The 21,413-nt window shown below is 52.4% G+C and overlaps 1 protein-coding gene across 1 annotated transcript in view; it reads right to left on the bottom strand.

Annotated features, from left to right (window-relative positions):
* GRIK4 (glutamate ionotropic receptor kainate type subunit 4) overlaps nt 1-17,670 on the bottom strand; it is a 367,864-nt gene extending 350,194 nt beyond the window's left edge. Inside the window, exon 1 of the mRNA XM_002914075.4 lies at nt 17,574-17,670. The gene's annotated coding sequence lies outside the window, so the exon portion shown is untranslated. The remainder of the gene's footprint in view (nt 1-17,573) is intronic.
* Nucleotides 17,671-21,413: the final 3,743 nt, after the last annotated feature.

The following is a 21,413-nucleotide window of genomic DNA, read 5'->3' as shown; positions in this document are numbered from 1 at the left end:
GGGGGTAGGAGGGGGCAGAGGGAGGGGCAGGGGAGGGGATGGAGAGAACAGAAAGGAAGGGGGGGTCCAGCCCTGTCCTGGGGCCAAGGGAGAGCCAGTGAATGGAGATCTGGCCCTGCCTTTGGGGTACTTCATATTCAAATGGGATAGAATTTCCTAAAATCTGTAGGAAGGGCAAGGAAAGGCAGAATAGCCCAGCACAGTGATTTTCAAACTTTGGGTCCCTGAGATCATTTAAACAGATCGCAATCAGTATATTTGAACTGTATCGCAAATAAATACTGCTCACTACAGAAAGAAACCAGGGCAACCTGGACAAATGCCAGGTGAGAGGCAAGGAATGCCCAGGTAAGCCTGTGACAGCTTTGCCAGAGAGCAAGGGATCGTTCCTAGACTATGGAGGTCGTCTCCAAATTTTTTTTAAATTTTGTAAATGTTTTAATCAATCTTTTTAAAATTCCAGTATAATTAACATACAGTGTTATATTAGTTCAGGGTCCTATCTAATGAGGAAGGGGCTGACCTGAAGGGGCTCGCACTGGCTGAGGCTGGGACCATCTGAGCTTCAAGAAGAAGACTGAGGATAACTGACGGAAATACACTGATCCATTCATGAGTCCATAATTGTCGTGAGATAAAAGGGGGTCCTCCAAAACCTTAGTCCATGTCCTAAACCTTGGAATCTGGGGATATTACCTTATATGGCAAATGATTGAGTCAGTTAAAGATCTTGAAGGGAAGGCTGACCCTGGGTTATCAGGTGGGCCGCGAAGGAAAACACCTGCATCCAGAGGAGACAGACACGCAGGGGACGATGTGGCCACGCAGGCAGACTGGAGAAGGATGCAGCCAAAAGCCCACGGCGGCCTGAAGCCCCGGAACCTGGAAGACAGGCACGGAACAGATCCTCCCCCTGAGCCCTCGGAAGGAGCGCAGTTCTGACAACACCTTGATTTTGGACATCCAGCCTCCAGAACTGTGACTGTATAAACTCTTACTCCACCCAGTTTGTGGTCATTTGTTACAGCAGCCGCAAGAAACTGATACAATAATGGTACCCCAAAAAGAGAAAGCCAAGAGCAGCGAGGACAGAACTGTCAGAGTGCACAGACACAGCGGCTCAGTTTAATGATACATCTATCTATGGGTCATCTGGGTTGGGCTCTGAAACGTATTCCTTGCTGTGGATCCTATTCAGAAAGACTGAAAAACTGGCCCAGTGGCTGAGATCCTGGGCTTTGGAGCCCAAGTGCAGACAAGCAACTCACCTCTGCCCCCTACAGGCTATGTGGCCTGGGGCAAGTCCCTTACCCCCTGCGCTCTAGAATACAGAATACGGCAGTGAAGATGACACGAAATCATGCATTTCCCACAGAGCCCACCATGTACTGTGCCCTCAAGGAACGTTAGTAGTGGCGTATTTGTTGTTATGGTGAATGATAATAATGACAATACCAGACACATGTGGAGACAGGCACAAGCCATACCCCATGCCTTGTTAATTATCACAAAGGCCCTTTTCTGCTTCAGCTGAGAAGCCTCTAGGGATGGCAGAATTATAGAGTGAACAGACTAAAATCATGCAAGCAAGCCCCTTCATTTCAATGAGGGGGAAACTGAGGCCCAAAGAACAATGACTTGGCCAAGGTGACATGGTTAGTAAAATGACCAAGATGGGACTGGATCTTAGTTTTTGAACTCCTGGGCTAAGGCAAAGAAAGGCAGGCTTCCTCCAACTCCCCAGAACCTCTCATTTGCCCCTAGGACACTGGGGCTACCACTCCTACAGGCCTCTTTCCAGCCCAGGACTTTGTCCCACTAGCAGGGCCCTACACAAGCCTTCTTTGTGCCCATCCCACAGGAAATCCCTTAGATGCCATGCCCATTGATTATCCGGGAGAGGGTTTCTGCGCCAATGAGCTTTCCTTGCACTGAACAAGCTCACAATATCCTATGATTACCTGTTCAAATGATTCCAATATTTCTCCCTGACAGCTCCGAGTGCCTGATCCTCTGGTCCTGTCTAGCAGGAAGGCCTGCAGGCATCCAAGCAGCCAGCTAACCGGAGACAACAGGATGGACTGTGACAAAGGCCTGACTGCGGAAGGTATTCTCAGGATCACCCACCAATCCTCCAGACTCACCGTGTAGCCCCGGTAGCTTTCCTGACCTCACCCGGGACTCAGAGGGATCCTGTTCCTTTCCTAGCTGCCAGGGGCTTTGGGCCGAGCAAGCTGTGTAGACTGCCTTGTGGCATCACTCAGCCAAAGAGAATTCAGCCAATCTGGGGCAACAGGGACAAGGCTAGAGGAGCCCCAGCACTGAGCTACTCAGCCCTGAAATAATGACTGAGGATCCAGGTTTTGGGGTCAGGCAGACTTGGGTTGCAATTCAAGCTTTTCCACTTACTGGCTGTGTGATTTTGGGCAACTGACTTAACTGTGGTCGAAGTCTCATTTGTAAAAGAGGGGTAATGATGTCTATTTTGCTGGACTGTCATAAGGATTAACGAGTTCATGCTTGTAAAGGGCTCAGCACAATGCCTGGCCCATCCCAGATGCCCAGTAAAAGGGGGCTGCTAGAAGGAGCCACTGTAGCAGTAATACTACTGTAATACTTGGCACATGGCAGGAGCTAAAGAGACACTTATTAAATAAATTGAACAAGAAGTTTTCCACAGGGCTGGGAACGTCTGCATTAAATGCTTTCCCCATCCAAAGGAACCATAATTCCTTTGAATCACCTAGTCATCCAACAATTATTAAGCACTGCTATAAACTGAATGTATCCCCCCAAACCTCATATGTTGAAATGTGAACCCCCAATGGGATGGCATTAGGAAGGGGGAGGCTTTGGGGGTGATGAGGTCATGAGAGTGGAGCCCCCATGGATGGGATCACAGCCATTATCGAGGCTCCAGAGAGTTCCCTTGCCCCTTCCACCATGTGAGACTGTAGGGGAAAGATAGGTATACTGAACTTGCTGCCACCTCAACCTTGGACTCAGCCTCCAGAACTGTGAGGAATAAATGCCTGTTGTTTACAAACCACCCAGTCTATGGTGTGTTGTAGCAGTCCACACAGGCTCAGGGGCTGAGCTTGGTCTGGGAACACGGGGGAGGGCAAGGTAGACAGCGCACTGCTCTCACAGAGCTAATTGGGGTTCTAAACCTTAGCTTAGAGGGGGGAAAGGCCATTCTGAGAATCCGATTGAGAGTTTCAGAACTTCTTCTAGAAAAACACACGTTACTACACACACGTAACATTTTACCAACATTCGAGGGGCTCAGAGAAGGTGGTCAGTGAGAATCTCTGTCTTACGTGAACTTTCTGCTCCAGCCACACTTGTCTGCTCCCACCCCTGGAATCTCCCCAGCCCATCTCACAGAAGCCGAGAGGAGCCTTCAAGGAACCCCAGAGCCTGGTAAAAACAGCCTGATGTGGAGAGAGTACTTGAAGCACTTGCCCAGGTCATCACAGTGGATCTCAGGCTTGTTCAGAGCAAGAGAAACACACTGGTTCACTGTCTGATGCAGAGGGTATCTGGTAAAAATCCGAGCGGCCCGACCCCATCTCTGCAATCTGTCTGCTCCCTCAAGCTATCCACTTGGCTTCACCTGCTGACCTTGAGTCTCTGACCACCCTTGGGCGGGGGTCGGTGGCTCATGATTCTCCATTACCAGTCCTTCTCCTGCCCACTCAAGACTCTGCCTCCCTTCTAAGCACATGGGCCAGAGCTGCCCCCTAATTCCTGGCACTTGTTACAGACCTAGCCTCATTCCCCTCAGCTCATCCAAGCTGGGCAGGGATGCAATCCTGCCATCAGGCCTTTGCTTTTGCCGTTGCCCTAGAGAGGAACCCCACCCCTGCCTCTCCCTCACCCTGTAAATCCTGGGGAATTTCCACTTATATCCCAATCGGTGGCACTCTCTCCTCCTCTGTATGCACTTCCATGGGTGCTGGGAACACGTACACACATCCTGTCTCTGCCCACAGGCGCTAAGCCCCTTGAGGGAAGGGTCTCTGGTCTACCTTGGAATCCCCTAGAGCCTCGCGCAGTGCCTGGCCCCTAACAGGTGCTCGGATGTTGTTGCAGTCTTCTTTGGGAGAGCAGAGACTATGGGCAGAGAGGGCTGGGTGGAGGGCAGGCTGGAGGGCTGATGAAGACACTCGGACATGCGAGCTGAGCCCAGTGCCCTCAGGCTGAGACAGTAGGGGCTAACCTCCAATACCATCCACCCCGGCTGAACAGCTTAGGGTCAACTCTTCTGGAACAAAGTAGCCAGCTTCCATCTGATGAGAGAGAGAGCTCATAATGGCTCCTTGAGGGCCACGTCTGTCATAGCCAATTTGAAAGAACAATCTAATGGGCTCTTCCTCAGGACCCTCTTATGAAAACGCTGTTCTCCACTGCTGTCTTTATGACTGAGCTCTGGCTAAGCTATACCTGGGGGTCCCTCAGTGAAGGGATTACTGACACAGAAGCCCAGTGGGTACAATCCATCATGTCCTGATCCATTCCACTGGCCCCTGTGCTCCTGGGGCTGGCCCACATTCCACATTCCAGTGGTTCAAATCTGGCTGTGTCCACGGCCCCAGCTACACTATACACGCACAGATCTCCACCTCTTCCCTCTGTCCCTTGACCCCATGAAGATCGATGGCCAGTGGATTTTTCAAGCTCCTTGGACAGGTAGGATCCAAGGTCTCTGGGACTGTTCTAAGGATCCTGGTGCTTGAACAGCATAGCTGTGCTTGGCAGACACGTGTGACCCAAGGCAGACCCACATCTGAAATCAGCTGTTAACCCGCCTCCTTCTATGTAACCCAGTCACATACCACGTGTCCCAACTCCTGGGATCTGAGTGCTAGAAGGGATACCGGATTCCATAACTTACGAAGAAACTAAGGCCCAGAGAAGAGAAGTACAAGGACATACAAGCAATTAGTGGGATTTAAATCAAGCTCCTCAGCTGTATGATTCAAATGAAAACGGAGCACCCAATTAAAGAGGACTCTGGGGTCCCCTGTCCGTGAGCTACAATCCAGAAGCCTGATGGCAGAGTCACAGTAGCAGGCCCTGGGGGCAGAGAGTGCCAGCCAGGACCAACAGGTAGTCTGTGCTCCTGAGAGGTCTCCAGGGGCTCCCCAGGACAAAGGGAGTGACAAGCAGAAGCTGGCATGGCTGGGCTTCCTGGAATGGAGGAGAGAGCTGGGCCCAGCCGCTGCCAGACCCTGCCAGGCAGAGACAAATTCATCAACAGAGGCTTGGCCATCCTTTCACAGCCTGGTTTAAAGTCAGCTGCCATCCCTCCAGGTGCACGTACCATCGACCCATAATCCAGGGGGTAATTAATGGACTTTTAGATGAACTTTATCTCATCCGGGGGTCTGCAGAAGTGGCCCACCCACAGGCATAGGCCGGCTCCCAGAGCCTGAGAGGAGGCGGGAGAGCTGTGCAGGGTGGGACCAACGGCCTGGTTAGAGTCCCCCGTCCGCCTCCTTCAAGCTGCATGAACAGGGCAAATCCCCTAACCACGGCACCTCAGCCGCCTCAAATGAAAGAGAAGCATCACGAGACCTGTTTCATGGGATACTCCGTGAGAACTAAGATAAAGGTACGCAGGAAAATCCCTGAGCACGGCGTCTTGGACACAGGAAGCCCTGAAGAAATGATGACTTGTGTGCAGTTTTCATAAGTCAGATCACTGCCAGGCTCTTCAGGTAGACGTGCTCCTAAATCTAGAGGCTAGCTGGCACCCACCAGTGAGAGGGTTATGGCCAGGAGCTACCCTCACCCCAGTGGGCCAAGCCCGGGTCCAGCCTGCAGCTCAGCTCAGAATGGCCAGGAGAAGCCGTGAGGCCCTGCCCGCTGCCCCTCACACTTGACCATCCAGCGGTCGGAGGCCTTCCGGCTGCAGGCACCTGCGGCTCACCTGAGAACTTTCTGGTCTCTGGAACCCCTGCAGCCCGTGTACACAGACAGGCCCCAGTGCTACAATGTGCAGTCAACGGCCATCGGGATACCCGGCCTATTGCTCTGCTCTCTCTCTCTCTCTCTCTCACAGACCCTGTGGACTGGGCGCTAGGTGTCCCCAGGGATAACCTAGAACCTCCTTTCTTGTCTGCTTTCTCTTTGCTCTCTTGTTTCTCAGGCAAACGACTGTTTTCTGGGATCACCTCCCAAGTAACCACCTGCCCTTACATCTTCATGTCAGGCTGGCTTCTGGGGGAGCAAGCCCAGCACAGGGTGTGCACCAAGCCCTGCAGTGATGAGCGTCTGTTCTCATCCCCTGGCAGAGGGAAGGAGGAAGGAAGGAAGAAGGAAGCTAGCAAGGATGTGGGCAGAGGCTTCATAGGGAGAGGAGGATGAAACAGAGGAGAGGGCGAACCCACCGATAGCTTAAGAGCAAAACTGAACCCTGGGAGAAAAGGTTGTCCACCATCAAGTCAAAGCAGAACAGAGCATTCACGGAGTCCCCAATTCCAGGCTACAGCTGGGCTGGCAACGTTGCCAGAGGGATTCATCAGGCCAATTCTTAAATTCTGCAGACATCCTGAGACGCGGAGCGGGGGGCACGCAGAAAGCCCACCCTGCACCAGGCTCTGAGATCATTCCCTTAGACCACATAGATGGGCACGCAGGAGCTTCCCTGTCCCCAGTCCTGGGGTTGCCTCCCAACCAAGGACAGAATCACAAAATTTCTGGACAGAAAGACATGGAGGGCATCTCCCCCAAATCCCATCTGATACATTCTTCCCCATCCATCATCTCTCCTGCACCCGCAAGGCAAGGATAAACAACAGACTGCACATGCACAGACGTGTGTGTGTGTGTGTGCACGTGCGTGTGTGTGCGTGTGTGTGTCTGTGTGTGCGTGTGTGTGCGTGTGTGCGTGTGTCTCTGTGTGTGCGTGTCTGTGTGTGTGCGTGTGTGTGTGCGTGTGTGTCTGTGTGTGTGTGCGTGTGTGTGTGTGTGTGTGTGTGTGTGTGCGTGCGCGCACAGATGCACGTACGCGTTCTCCCTCCCACCTTCTCTTTCTCTCTGGGCTGCCCTGCACTCCTGGCCCGCCCCCCCCCCAGTGCTGTTTGCCTTGTATATTCCATTCACACGTTAGCCGTACAAAGATTAAGAGGATTAGTTCTTATCGAGAGCGTTGTATCTCCAAAGCTCTTACCAACACCAGCTAATTAAACAGACACGGTCCCCTTTCCCTTGGCTGTCTTGTGCGGAAAGTGTAAGACATGAATTAACGAGACCCGGGTTCTAGTCCCAGGTGGGGAGCCACGTCTCCTTCTACAAAGTGCCCAGAAATACAGAAATCCCTCAGAAATACTGCAGGTACCGTAAAGCAACGATCGCAATAAAGAGAGCCAAGTGAACTCTTTGGTTTCTCAGTCCACATTAAAGTCAGGTTTACGCTATCCTGTAGTCTGTTATGTCTAAAACACAGTGTCCGGGGTGCCTGGGGGGCTCAGTTGGTTAAGTGACTGCCTTCGGCTCAGGGCGTGATCCCGGAGTCCCAGGATGGAGCCCCGTGTCCGGCTCCCTGCTCAGCGGGGAGTCTGTTTCTCCCTCTGACCCTTTCCCCTCCCATGCTTTCTCTCTCTCAAATAAATAAATAAAATCTTTAAAAAATAATAAAAACAATAAAAGACAGTGTCCATACCTAAATTAAAGAATACTTTATTGCTAAAACCACGTTAACCATAATCTGAGCTTTCAGGGTGTTGTATCACTAATCACAGATCACCATAAATAAAATGTAATAATAACAAAAGAATCTGAAATATTGTGAGAATTACCAAAATGAGACACAGAGACAACGTGAGCAAATACCGTTGGAAAAACGGCACCACGAGCCTTGTGCCATGCAGGGTGGCCGCAAACCTTCCATTTGTAAAAAAAAAAACACCATGTCTGCAAAGTGCAATGAAGCAAAGCACAATAAAACGAGATGTGGCTGTAGTTACTATGACGTCCCACAGAAGAGAGGAAGAAACACAGGGAGTAAATGACTGACCCAAGACCAAGCAGCTGGGCTGGGCCGCAGACTGATGTCTCTCCAGCCTCCAGAGCCCACGCTCCTATCCACGACGGCGTACAGACAGTAGTTACCAATCCCATGGTTTTCACACTTCGAGATGACCTGGCAGAGACCAGCCCTTCTGGCCTCGAAAGACTGCTCACCCCAGCATTCCCAGCACTCACACACGGAGCTCTATTTCCTAGCTGCGGGACTGTTCCAGGCACAGACCCTCCGGTTTGCACGGTGTGACCACAGCCCCTCTCCCCTCCCAGGACTCCAAGTTTTCAACGGTCATTTCTCTTTCCCCATGCCCACCAGGGCCCCTAGCTCAGGACTCCGCGCATACTGACAGCTCAGAGCCATGGTGTGGTCTCTGCCTGTCCCAGAGCGAGCAGAGATCTCCTCTTTCTTTCACAGATGTCACAGGGAAAGCCCCAGCGCCCGTTACCCCCCACCACTGGGCAGCTCAATTAACCAAGTAGTTAATGAGGGATACATTTACGGCTTCTCTTGTCAAGTCTAATCATTCCCTTTAACTGAGATCTTTTGTCTTCATTAATGGAATCAGTGCCTGTCAGGAAACGATCAAAAAAACTCTTAGGATTTCCACCCGTCATGTTGAATCCCACGTGCCATATGTTTCGTCACTGGGACTCGGGCTCAGTCAATTCTTTCAAATGCTGTCACCGCTTAACAAGGCTAATAAGATTTTTTTTTTCTTCAAAAGTCTTAATAGGACAGAGAATTTGAGGAAATCAATGAGTAACTAATTACCCATTAAACATTATTTGCCCAGTACTGTGAGAACACAGAAATAATTCAAAAGATCCTTACTTTGAGAGCTTAGAACTCTGGATGAGTAAGAAAATTAGCATCACAAAAAAGGAGGTAAGAGGTGGATGGGCTCCTGCACTAGAAATACATTAAGAATCATTCATTCATTCATTCATTCATTCAGTGAAATACCACTTAGATGATACTCACAGTAGAGTCTTACCAGAGACGGACACCCTGTTAGTTCAAAGTGGTGAGAGGTGTCCAATAGGGATAGAGATGGGGTATGTCCCCAAAGAGCCTGGGGGAACGAGGCTACGTAAGCAAGTGAGTAGAGGACAAGGCAGAATGACAAGTACGTCAGAAAAAGAATGAGCCACGTACCCTGGAAGTCTATACAGAAAAGACAGAATGAGTAGGGAAGGTCTTGCAAAAGCAGCAGGACTAACATCACGACTGGCCATATAAAGAGGTAAGCTGAGTCTCAGGCTTCCCATCACTACGAGGGGACCCTCTAACCCCAAAAGCACACTGTTCCCTGCATAGCATGAAAGGACGCAGGATTGATCTTGGAAAAGGAGAAGCTGGTATGTTCATGCTGGCTGGCTTCATTCCATGCTGTGCTCACCAGGCCTGGAGTTAGACCCCCTCATTAATTCATTGAACATTTGCCAAAGAATGACACTGAGGATGTCAGGGAGAGTGAGCGGCAGTCTCTGCCCTCACTGAACTTACAGTCAGATGGGGGAAGCGACGAATGGACTCCGGGGAAGCACAGATGGATAAACGCTTGAACCACACACACAAGGTGAACACTCCAGCCTCGGGGGTGGGTGGCAAGGCAGAACGGCCCAGAGGACATGACTAAGCGAATCCTGAATCACAGGTAGCAGGTGGGCGTCAGGCTGCAGCCACGAGAGTGAACGATGACGACAACAGTACCAAGAATTAGAATGCACCATCAGTACCATTGGTCTGGGGGGCCTCCCTTTCGTGTCAAACACCATACTTGGTATTTCACGCACATCCTCACACACGGACACATCAATTCTAATCACGTTTGAGTATGTGTGTTTGGGATACAAGCGATCCGTACAAGTGCACTAGACCTTAAATATTATTATCCCATTGGATAAACCGGAGAGAGAGGAAATGACTTTCTCACGGCCATACAGCCCGCAGCTGGTTGTGCTGAGATTCAAGTCCATCCCTGTTCCACTTACTGTTCCACACTTTGGAACTGGGGGGCGTGGGGGGGTCAGGAATGAACTCCTCCCCAGCCTCCTGGATCACTGAGCAGGCCACAGGTCCACGCAGCCAAAAGAGCAACCCAGTCAAAGGGCCCCAGGCTCCAGTCCCGGCAGTGTGGTCTAGCACCCCGGAGGAGCAAGCAAGGGGGGGGGCACCCAGTTCTGCCTCAAGCTGTGCCTCACTTCCAAGGGTCAACCATGAGACAGGGACGAGAGGCTCTTTCCAGACTTCCTGTGCTGATGTTCTCCGACTCCGGCTCTCATCGAAAAGGCCTGGCCATGGCATCGCCAAGGAACAGGAAACTAGTCAGGGTGTTCCATCAATGTGTCTCACGTGGGCCAACCTGTGACTTAGCAAGGATCCTCCATCCCGGAGAGGAGACCACCCCCGAGCAGGGGGTGCAAGTCCCCAAAGTCCCTGAGGCTCAAGACAACCCAGGGGAGCTCCTATCTCCCTCATCTTCCCTCATTTCAGCCTCTCTGAGGTACGCTGTCTGAAGATAGCACCCTGTCCGTCTGCTCCTTCAAAGACTTCAAGTCCGCTCCACGAGCCACGAAGAACAGACTGCACCGTCTTCGGCGGGGGGGGGGGCTGCTCCTCGAGGACAGTGTTCTCTGCCATCTGGTCCCCTGCAGACCCCAGGTCCCTGCCTGCCATGCTCCCGCCCTCCAGGCCCAGCTCCCAACTCCTGCACCAGGTGAGAGACAGGTGGGAGGAACAGCTCACTAGCAGGACCCATTTTGCCAGAAAGCTGTCCCTCCACCCACTCGCTCCCGCGCACACTCACAGCAACGCTGTGTTTTCTCAGGCTTAAGGGGCTGGGATCCAGGAGTGCTGAACACAAGAATAAACAATCTCATCTCCAAGTGTATATTTTGTCTTCATTATGCCACCGTGAAGGTGTTAATATACAACTTACAACATATTAATCACCCCTCTAACTTCCAAATGCTAAATGCATCATTAACATTCATGTTTTCTTCAATTACTTGGCTGTTCTGGGGGAGGGGAGCAGTCAGCTGCCTCCTAAATCCATCTCCCGTGGAAGGCTCAGAGGCCACAAAAGGCAGCCTGGGCCTCCACCTGTACCGTGGACAGGGGAAGGTCCCGCTCCCGGCCGTCAGCGTGGCCGCCTGGCCCAAACGCAGGCTGGTCATAAAAAAACATGCAACTAAAGCCAAGAAGTGAGAGGAAGAAATCCAAAGAGGGAGGAGAAGGCGCGGGGGAGGGAGAGAGGGATACATGGAAGAACCAAATAACCAAGTCCATGGAGTCTAACCACCTGGTTCTATAAACTAGAGGACAGTGGCTCAGAGAGGGTGAGTGCCATGACCAAGATCATAGAGCGGGTTAGAGTGGCGATGAGAGGAAAGAAGGGGTAAAAAACAGAGTGTGGAAGAGGACAAGGTGGCAGGAGGGCAAGGTGGCAGGTCTGTAAAGAAGTACAAAGAGGGAGAGAAAGAAGCAGCAGAGAAGGAAGGACAAAGGATGAGTAAGGGGGGGAGGACATCTGAGCCAGCCATCCTAGAGCTGGCCCCAACGTCACCCTCAACTGCTCGGCACCCAAATCCCTGGGGCAGGAGAGGGCTGGGAGGGGGGGTGTAACCTCCGATCCTCGGACAAACAGACTGGGCTTAAGGGGGGAGGGAGGAGCGGGAGTTGGGCCTCTGCCCCAGGCCTCCAAAATGTAGCCAGACTACATGTGACACACAATTAAAATGTCATTACCCCACAATGGTGCTATCCAAACTTCGAATTTGTTACAGGCGCTGGTGGCTAGGAGATCAATTTGCTATTGTACTTCAGCAAATCAGATTCAATAATCTCCCTGCCAGTGGGCTGTAGACCAGCCCTGAATTGAAGAGGGAAGAGAGAAAAGAGCTCCTGCTGGCAGGTCACATTTTTGTCCACAGGCCGCCATCCAGCCAGGCCTGTCCACCTTGAGGTGGAAGCATCCAAGGTCAGCACATACTGGAGCTTCCAGAAGGGGACACCTCGGGGCTCAGAGCCCAGCGAGCAGGGAAGCAGGGCAGAAGGCACCAGGGTCAGCTTCGGTGGATATTGTCCTGGGCCTTCCAAAGACACCGGCCCCGATGGTCATTCTGTCCACAGTTCAAAACCCACATGGGTCATCACACCCGATGCAGTGCTTTGAAAAGATCAGCCACTTGACCCCCACAACTTAGGAGGGGGGCAAGGCGGGCATCACGGCCTCCTCCATGCTGTGAGCTTCAGAGGGCTTAGGGGCACGGCCAAGGTCACCCTCGGTAGGGGGAGGGCAGCGAGGATGTGTGTTAACGGCAACAGCATTCAGCCCTGGAACGCACGCACACTCACGATACGGCAGAGTCAGCAGGCTCCCAGCAGAGTGTGAGCGGTGGGGCCGGCCCCCGGAGCGCCGCAAACATGCCCCGCTCAGCCTAGCGAGTTTGAGCCCCATCAAGTCTTCCTCGCAAGCTGCCGCCCATCTGTCTCCTCTTTTCTAAGCCCACTGCTCCATTTCAGGCCAGGACCCAGGAAGCCCGAAGCAGCCTCCTCGCTGCCTCCTTTCTCTCCCATCTTGTACACCAGTTCCAGAATGATCTTCTAAAATGCCACATTGAGGGGCGCCTGGGTGGCACAGCGGTTGGGCGTCTGCCTTCGGCTCAGGGCGTGATCCCGGCATTATGGGTTCGAGCCCCACATCAGGCTCCTCTGCTATGAGCCTGGTTCTTCCTCTCCCACTCCCCCTGCTTGTGTTCCCTCTCTCACTGGCTGTCTCTATCTCTGTCAAATAAATAAATAAAAATCTTTAAAAAAAAAAATAAAATAAAAAAATAAAATAAAATAAAATAAAATGCCACATTGACCTTGACACTTCTTTGCTCATAAACTCCACACAGCTGCCTCTGCTCTGAGCTTCTGCTCCTACCACTCAACTGAAAATGTTCCCCCAAGAGGCCCCGTGACACTCTCACTGCCCAGGGGACACCTTCTGTCGCACCTTACCGTAGCTTCTCTCAGCAGCTCCTGTCACTTCCAACCACCTCCTTCCTGGAAACTGCCTCCCTGGGCTCCCGTGGTCTCATTCGCTTCTGTGTGTCCTTTACCTCTCTGGTTACTCCTCAGGTGACTTTTGAGCTTTCTTCCTTGGCCTGCTGCATAAATTCTCATGTTCCCCAGCTCTTTCCTTGGTTACCTGCTCCTCTTACCCCTTATGCAACTGTCACTTACTCTGAGCCCATGGCTTTGGCTGCATTTCTACCCAAATGAAGCCCAAATCTGTGTCTCGAGCCCACATCCCTCTTCTGAATTCCAGATCCCATCAATTAGCTGCTTACACCAATTAGATGCTTCCCTGTGGCACCCCAAACTCAACGCATCTGAACTGAAATAGTCATCCCCCTCTCTGCCCCAAATGACTACCCCCCCAAAGTCTGTCTTTCTGAATGGCATCACTACCCAACCAGTTGTCCCGGGAATCATTCTTGACGTGCCCCTCTCGCTTCCCCCACCACATAGATGTTGGCGGTGCCCTGCCCACAACCCCTGGCAAGCTCCATCCCCACACGGCAAATACCTGGACTTCCTGTCTGAGCACTTCCTCCCACGGACCGCAGCACTGGGGGGCCCAACACAGACACAACCCTGAGCCGATGCCATGTGGGAACTACATGACAAAGACCCCAGTTTCCTGGCCCTTCGGGTGGGAGAGGTTGCAGCCGTGTTCCCCCACTGTCTCTGCGAGACCCCAGTGGGATTGAACTCATGTGTCTGTAGCTGTAACCTGCTCTTAAATGCTCCCTGCATAGGCTTCCTTTCCTTCCCTGTCTCACTTTGCCATTGATCACCTCCCCCAAACAAACCTCTTACAGCCTAAATCCTGGTCTCGGGGTCCATGCTTAGGGGGGATCCCCACCTCACGGCACACCCAATCCTGGTCCAGTCACCAATGTCAAGCCCACTTCCCACATGTCTCAGAGTCATAGCCTGTTCCTGCACCTGCTTGCACCCCCGTCATGCCCCCCACCCCCGGACAACAAACCCAGCCTCCCGACTGGCCTGTCCTGCTCGAAACCATCTCCAATCACACATCTGATCATGGCACTCTCTTGCCTGAAACCCTGGAGTAGAGACCACTGTCTAAGGGACACAGTCCAAATTCCTTTATCCTCATGGCTTTCGAGACTCTCCATGATCTGTCCTCACCCCTGTCCACACTCAAGCCTCATCGGGCTCCTCCCTGAGCCTACCACCCAGCCTTACTGAAGAGCTCCCAGCCTAGGAACAGGCTGCTTCGCCCCTCCCTGGCCTGCCCGTGTCCTCCCTCTGCCTGCTGCACACGTACCCCTAGTCAAACACTGAGCTCAAGGATCACTCCTTCTATGAAGTCCTTCCTGCCGCCCATCGCATCCCCATGCCCCCCACGAGAGAACTCCATGCCTTCCTCTCCACACCCACAGTCCCTATGACATGCTTCTCTCTGCATACCTGTGGCACTCTTGTGCCCTGAACGGCATACATACCTTTCCCTTTGAAGGTAAGGCAATGGTTTACCATCTTAAAATCTCAGGGCCTAGCTCAGCACCTGACACATAATAGGTGCTCAGTAAATGTCAGTTGCAAGCATAAGACCTGGACTGGGTGGAAAGAACGAACGTAGAAGCTCTTCCCCTTAGGCTCTGACACTGGCTTGGCCGGCGTCTGATGCAGGATCTGGAGATGTCTGGCAGAAATCGCGGCCCTTCAGCAAATGTTTACAGTGCTATGTAAATAACCTTTCTCGGGGATGATATATGTGGCCTTTCTGCCCTGGGCCTGTGAAGGTCCAAGCCAAGTGGGCTGTCAGTGTGGCCGCTCAAGTGAGACACTGAGGAATGCAGGTCTGCTGCGGAGGGGTGGGAAACGGGATATAATAAAACATCACGAGGACAAATCTGGGCCCCATGCCATGAAAAATGTGAGTCTGTCCTTGACTTCGGTGGCAAATGAGGCGTGAAAACATATCAAAATGTGATATTCAATATATGGATGTATTTAATATTTTATGAGACTGGAAATCGGTTACTGAAGGTTTGAACGATAAATCAAGCACTGAGCAGATGAACTTTTTCAAGTGTCTGCACCTGATATGTGCCATTCCCCAGGAGGAAAAGAAGGAAGAAAGAGAGAAAGTGAGGGCAAGAACAAAGGGCCTAGAGACTCTGGAAGGTGAGATCCGGAGACCCCAGGACACACCTGCTCTCAGCACCACAACCCCCGCCCCCACGCCTTCTGTGCAGACTGTCTGCAAGCTTCCTTGTCTAAAGAACTTTATTCCCCCGGCAAAATCCAGCAACTTCCTCGGGAATTCTCTCTAAGCAGCTTCCCCTGGCCCTTGTACGCTCTCGCCCCAGACCCACGGAAAGTAGGGCATGCATCCCTCTGTGCACACGGGGGCCTAGCATTCTGTATGTGATGGTCCGGGGCCTTACACACCTGCCTCCCTACCACACTCAAAGCTGTTTGATGATCAAGACCAGGTCACCCTCACTTCAATAGCCTTCAGAGCCTGGAACATTCCGGACACAAAGGAGACCGTCAATCCACATGGAGCTTGAACTGAAAGAGAGGAAGCTCTTACACCGAGAACCACAGATGGCAGGCGGCTCTGGAGAACCCACGGCGGCCCAGATGCTCGGCTAGGAACTTGCTGATGGCTTTCCCACTGCTCTTCGCCAACACCCCGTGCTCTAAGTCGTGTTTGTCCTATCTAACTGGTGAGTTACATGAGACTCAGAAAGACTCTGTCACCGATGCCTAACACTATTTTGTGCGCTCCTAAAGGACAAGAGGCCCCTGCACCCTCCTGCTGTGAGCCCAGAGCCAGACACGGTGTGGGGCAAATCTTCAAACACCTAGTGCATGAAAGATTAACAATTCCTAGCCTCCCACAAATCCGCATTTTGATGCGTAACAGCCCGCACACCCATCTATCCCAGGGGCCCTCCAACTTGCTGGGTCATCACTATCACTTGGGAAATTTTTAAAAACTCAAGTTCTGGGCCCCACTCCTGGCATGTCCAGTTAAGGCCCAAGGGGGGACTGGCCACATACAATTTCTTTTTCCTTATTAAAGCTGCCTGGCCTATTCTGACAATGAGGCAGATTTGGGACCCAGCAACGTGGCCCTCTAGACCTCTCATCTGAATTTTGACTGTCTCCCCAGCTCAGACTTCAGGGCTGACAATACAGCCAGCCCCTTTTGGGACAGGAGCTCTTTCCGCTCATTATCCCCCCCCCCCCCAGCTTCTTTTTCTTGTGAAATCCTCGCATGTCTTCATTCAGGGCCCAGCTCCCTCTGCTCAGGGCTCACTACAAGCCTCTCCGGCCTTATTTTGACTCCTAGGTCTGGGCATAAACCAGGCAGGGCTGAACCACCCCATTCCGAAATCTGCCTCCGCTGGACAATCGGCCTCTCCCTCAAGGAGCTCCCCCTTCCTGACCAAGATGAAAGTTCCCTTTATTTAGTTCAGCTCATCCCGAGACAGGAAAGGAAGGGAAATACTCAAGGGGGCACCACCAGCTAGGCCAGGAGGCCTCAACCTTGGCACCCCTGCCATCTGGGCCTGCCTCCTCCTTGCAGAGGCTGTCCTGCGGACCATACATTTGTAGCAACATCCCTGGTCTCTGCCCACTCGATGCCAGGAGAGCCACCTCCACCCATGATACGCAAAAATGTCTCCAGACATTGCCGAGTGTCCCTGGGGGGCAAAACTGCCCCCCCCCCAGTGGAGAACCACGGAGCTGAGCCATCAAGGAGCATTGACCTTGAAGGCAAAGGACTTGTCTCCCAACCCTGCATGCATTTCTTTGTTTTCAAGATAGGGTCAACAAGATTCCCCACACAGAGTCTTTGAGAGAAGCAAATGAGACTGAATTAAATAAATGAACTTGGGTGAGCGTGCCTAGAACAAATTGGAGAGACTTTTAGAGCAAGTGTGGAAAGCAAATGCCTATACATAGTGGTGTGCAGGTATACGAGCTCTCAAATGGTAAACAACTAACTAAAATAAATAAAATGCACTGATTTGTCGTGTTTGCTGATTTCTATGGTGTGAGTATGCCCAAAACGGCCAATTTCAAGCTACCGACCCGATGCTGCCGAACACAGAATTGGGGCAAGATGTGCAGAATCACTCTCCCGAGCCATCCAAGCCAATACAATAAGTGTGACCCGGGCAGGCAGGTGGCAGGAGGGATGGGTGGGCTTGTGGCCTCACTGGAAATGCCTGCCCTGCTCAAAGGTGATCAAAGTCGTTTCAAAGCAAGGGCATTTCTGGACAAAGGATGTCTGCCCACAAGACCCAGCCCCCCCACCCCCACCACTTCTGATCTCTGTTCTGGAGACTCCCCATCAAAAATCACTCCTCAGCCTTCTTCCTCCTTCCCTTCTGCCTCCAGCCTGTTATCAGAGTTAGCGTTGAACACAGTGGACGTATTTCCAGCATTAACAAGATACTATTCTGAAAACACAGAAAAGGAAGGTACCCTCACGCACAGTCAGGCCTTCCACGGCGACAAGGAGTCTTGGGTTCAGACAGTCCTGTAGTCAAGCCTCCTCCTGTCAAGACTGGAGCGTGCTCCTTCACTGCCCTGGGCCTAAATAAAGAAAATAATCTCGTTTTCCAAATGGGCTGTCAATGCCCGTCCCCAAGGGTTGTGATGACACCAGCTTTTGGAAATATCTGTAAGATGCCAAACTGGTTCCTTCCTCCTTCCTCTTCGGGCAGGCCCCAATCTGGCCATCCCCCCCCCCATTCCCAGGAAGGGGCTGGCCCTCCCTGAACGGGGCTGCTGGCCTGTGAGGCGCCAGTGGGGTGGTAATCAATTCCTACAGAGTTCTGCGTTATCCACTAAACGGAGACTGGCCCCAGGAAGCGAAAACTCTTCATCAGCTGAGAATCGCAAATGGATGTTTTCAACACCGTCATCATTACAGAGAGAGCAGAAGCAGGGGAGCCACGGCTCCTCAAAGGTAACACAGAGGAGGGGCCCCTCTGCGTGGAGCTGGCCCCCAGGAGCTCCGGGATCGATACTGTAAGTGGTGCATGCGGGAAACTTAAAGAGCGGCGCCGGATGAAGGAGAAGGATGAGAGCAGACGGAAGCCGGCCCCGGGGTACCTGGAGGGTGACTGAGCTGCCGGGAGGGGACCCAGGCAAAATCAAAGGTGAGGATCAATGGCCCAGAAGGCTATAGTTCCATGTCAGTCCTCCGGGCCTGCAGGGGCCTGCAAAAGTCGGGGGCCACACCAAAGCCCGGGGCTCCTCATTTAAAGAAAACACCAACCCCTGGGCCCCACTGTGGCCGAAAGCAAAACACAGAAACGCGCTCCAGGTTTTCGTCATTTACGCTGCTCCTTTTCCGTCTCGTTAACTCTGGATGAAGAACCCATCCGGCCCAGCCTCAGTCGTGGCCCTTCCAGGTCTGAGTCAGTTTTACCCCCAAACTCCCAGCCGGCTTCTTACTTTCCGCTTCCCCCCCACGCAATGGGCCTGTTTATTCCTTATTTATTTTGCTCATCTCAGCCCCTGTACTTCTGGGAGTGATTCCAACAACAGCAACAAAAAGAACCACAGCCACACACACAATCAATTAAGAAACAAGCTGCTTTGCAAATCGCCAGCAAATGAGAAAAAGCCTCCCCTCCTCGCTCTGGCCTCCTTCCCCCACCCCACCTTGAACATGGGGATCTGATCTTTAAAAAAAAGCCCCTGACTTTCTGTGTGATTCAAATCAAGTCACTTGCCCTATCTGGGCCCGAGGATCTTCTGGTCCAAAATGAGAGAGCCGGACTACTTCTCATGAACCTTCCATCTTTTCTCGGGCCGTGGACCTCTCTGAGGATGCGAAGAAAGCTACAGATTTATCCCTCCCCCGATTTCACTCTCAACATGTAACACAAAATGTTCCCCGGAAGGATCTCCCGCAGCCCTGATTGGCAGAGCAGAATGAAGCCCGGCATCCCTCCTCAGCCCTCTGTTGAGGGAACCGAGGAGAGCCAGGCGGGCCTTCTGGGGAGGCCCCGGGAGTGGAAACCCCAGCTTCCCTGGGTTAGCCTGAGGCACTGCTTCTGGAAGGCTGCCATTCTGGCAAACAAAGCTGATTTGACATGTGTTTAATTTGCAGGAAAACGCTTTACCTTTTTTTTTTTTTTAAGACAAGGGGGAAAAAACCACCCTCGTAAAACCTCTTTACTCTCTTGCTCTAATGGGACCCATAAATGCTGACAGTGAACAAGCACCAGGAGTCAAGCATGCTGAGAGCCAGCAGGCTGGGCCCGGAGGGGGGTGGGGAGCCTCAGGATTTCCTCTGAGGGCAAAGCAGGCTTCAGTGGTGTAGCCTCAGGGCCCCCCCACAGAGGGTCTCACCTGCCCCTTCCCCTCCTCCCACCTTGGCAACCAGAAGCAACCAGTTGCATTTCCATGAGAATCAGAGCTGCCACTACCCTCCTCCCGGAGCCTTCCCACCAGCCAGCCTTCAGCCACCTGCACAAGGGTCAAAGGGTGAGTTCCCCTCTGGAGCATTTCTCCTGACCCAGGGCTAGGTGCCCAAGCCAGCAGGAAAGCAAAAAACCAAAAACCAACCAATAGTGTTAAACACCCCCAAAACATTTCACCTTTGGGTCGTAGGCCTTGGGGGCCTTGCTGTGTTGGCCTTGCTCCCACAGTGACTGACCCAAGAAGGTGGAGCTGGGGAAAGGGCTCAAGGTGCTTTCATACCTCCCACTGCCCTGTTCTCCCCCTGGTGGGGAGAGTTCCAGAGCAACTGTGAAATGAGGCCCACACCCCAAAAGTACTGGCTTCCACAGATCTCTGAAGAAAACCCTCTGCTCGGGAAACAGGTCACCACAGCCTTGGAGGCACAGGAGAGAGGCTGGCAGGCCAGGAATACAGACTCTGAAACAGAGCTGGCAAGATACCTAGAGACTCAATCACGGCACGGACTCTTTGGAAGCTCTCCCTCCTTCAACGAGCCTACAGCTCTCTGGTCTACGTTTCCCAGATAATGGGAGGATAAAATTTCGATGGAGAAACCGGAGCGTGCCGCGAGCCCCAGAGAAAGGACGAGAAGGCATGTACCACAGAGCTGTCCCCTCCACCATCCCTGTAGCGACAAGCCACAGAGCAGGGATGGGCCCCACCACCCAGTCCAAACATGTGCTCCCCGGAGTCTGAAGCATCTGGTCCCGGGAAATAAAAAATAATGAAAGATAATAGCTGGTTATGAGAATGTGGATAAATTACCAGAGGAAGGTTTTGTTTTCTCGTTCTCTGCCTCTTAAAAAAGAAAAGAAAAAGAAACATCTGTCTGGAACAGCCTTGGCGACATCCTGTCCAAAGACAGAGGATAAGTGAGGCCTCCTCCTCTCCAAGCCCTTCGTTGACAGGACCAGGAATGGTGGAACAGCCTTCTGAAAAACATGACCCTTTATGGTAGGCGGCAAAATCATCACAATGTTCCCACCTTGGGATGCACGCCCTTTGCTGTGGGGCTCCCTGGCCCTTCCAGGTAAGAGGGGGAGTCTCTCCTCCACCTATTGAATCTGAGCAGGGACAAGGGACCTCCTTTGGCCAACCAGACATTAGCTAACAAATAACAGAGGCTCTCAAAGTGGTTGTCCATTCGGGCGCCCCTCTTTGCTGTTAGGAACCTTCCACTGCCTCGTGAATGAGTAAAGACAGACAGGGTTCTGTACCTATGTCTACGTTTCATCTGCGTATAAAATAGATGAAGAGGCCCGGAGTAGCCTCTTGGGGAAGTGAGAGGCCACATGGCTCTGGCCCCAGCTGAGACTGAGTGAGGCCATCCCAGACCTTGCCTTCGTCAAGCGAGTCCAAACCCAAGGAACAATTGCGCTGACACAGAGCTATGAAAAACAATAAAGCTCGTTGCTTTAAGCCACTGAAGTTGGGGAAGGTTTGTTATGCAGTGAAAGTTAACCACTATACTCTGCATCCACTCTCAAGGGAAAGAACTGGTTGGCTCCCCCAGGGCTAGGGCAGACTGGACCAAGCAGGCCAGACAAGTGTCCAGGGGCCAGTGAGGAAAGACCATGAACTCGGCACCGCAAGGCTGGCTTCAAACCACCGTTCCGCCACCTGCTAGCTGTGTGTGACCTCGGGCAGGATCCGGAGCATCTCATCTGCACAGTGGGGCTAGCAAGCCCTCGCAACACATCCATAGGACAGAATGCGTAAAAACCTTGGACACACAGCCAGTGCTTCATAAACCCTCCTCTCTTTTGTATTCAGCCAGACTAGCTGGTCAAGGGGTCTGCCACTGGGATGAAGAGGAGGAGAAAGTGCAGGTCCCTCTCGGGACCCACTCTCCCTGACC

This window comes from Ailuropoda melanoleuca, chromosome 8 (genome assembly GCF_002007445.2).
Source record: "Ailuropoda melanoleuca isolate Jingjing chromosome 8, ASM200744v2, whole genome shotgun sequence".
In the NCBI taxonomy this organism is placed as follows: Eukaryota; Metazoa; Chordata; class Mammalia; order Carnivora; family Ursidae; genus Ailuropoda; species Ailuropoda melanoleuca.
Note: the sequence above shows the minus strand (reverse complement) of the source record. Positions and strands in the feature narration are given on the sequence as shown.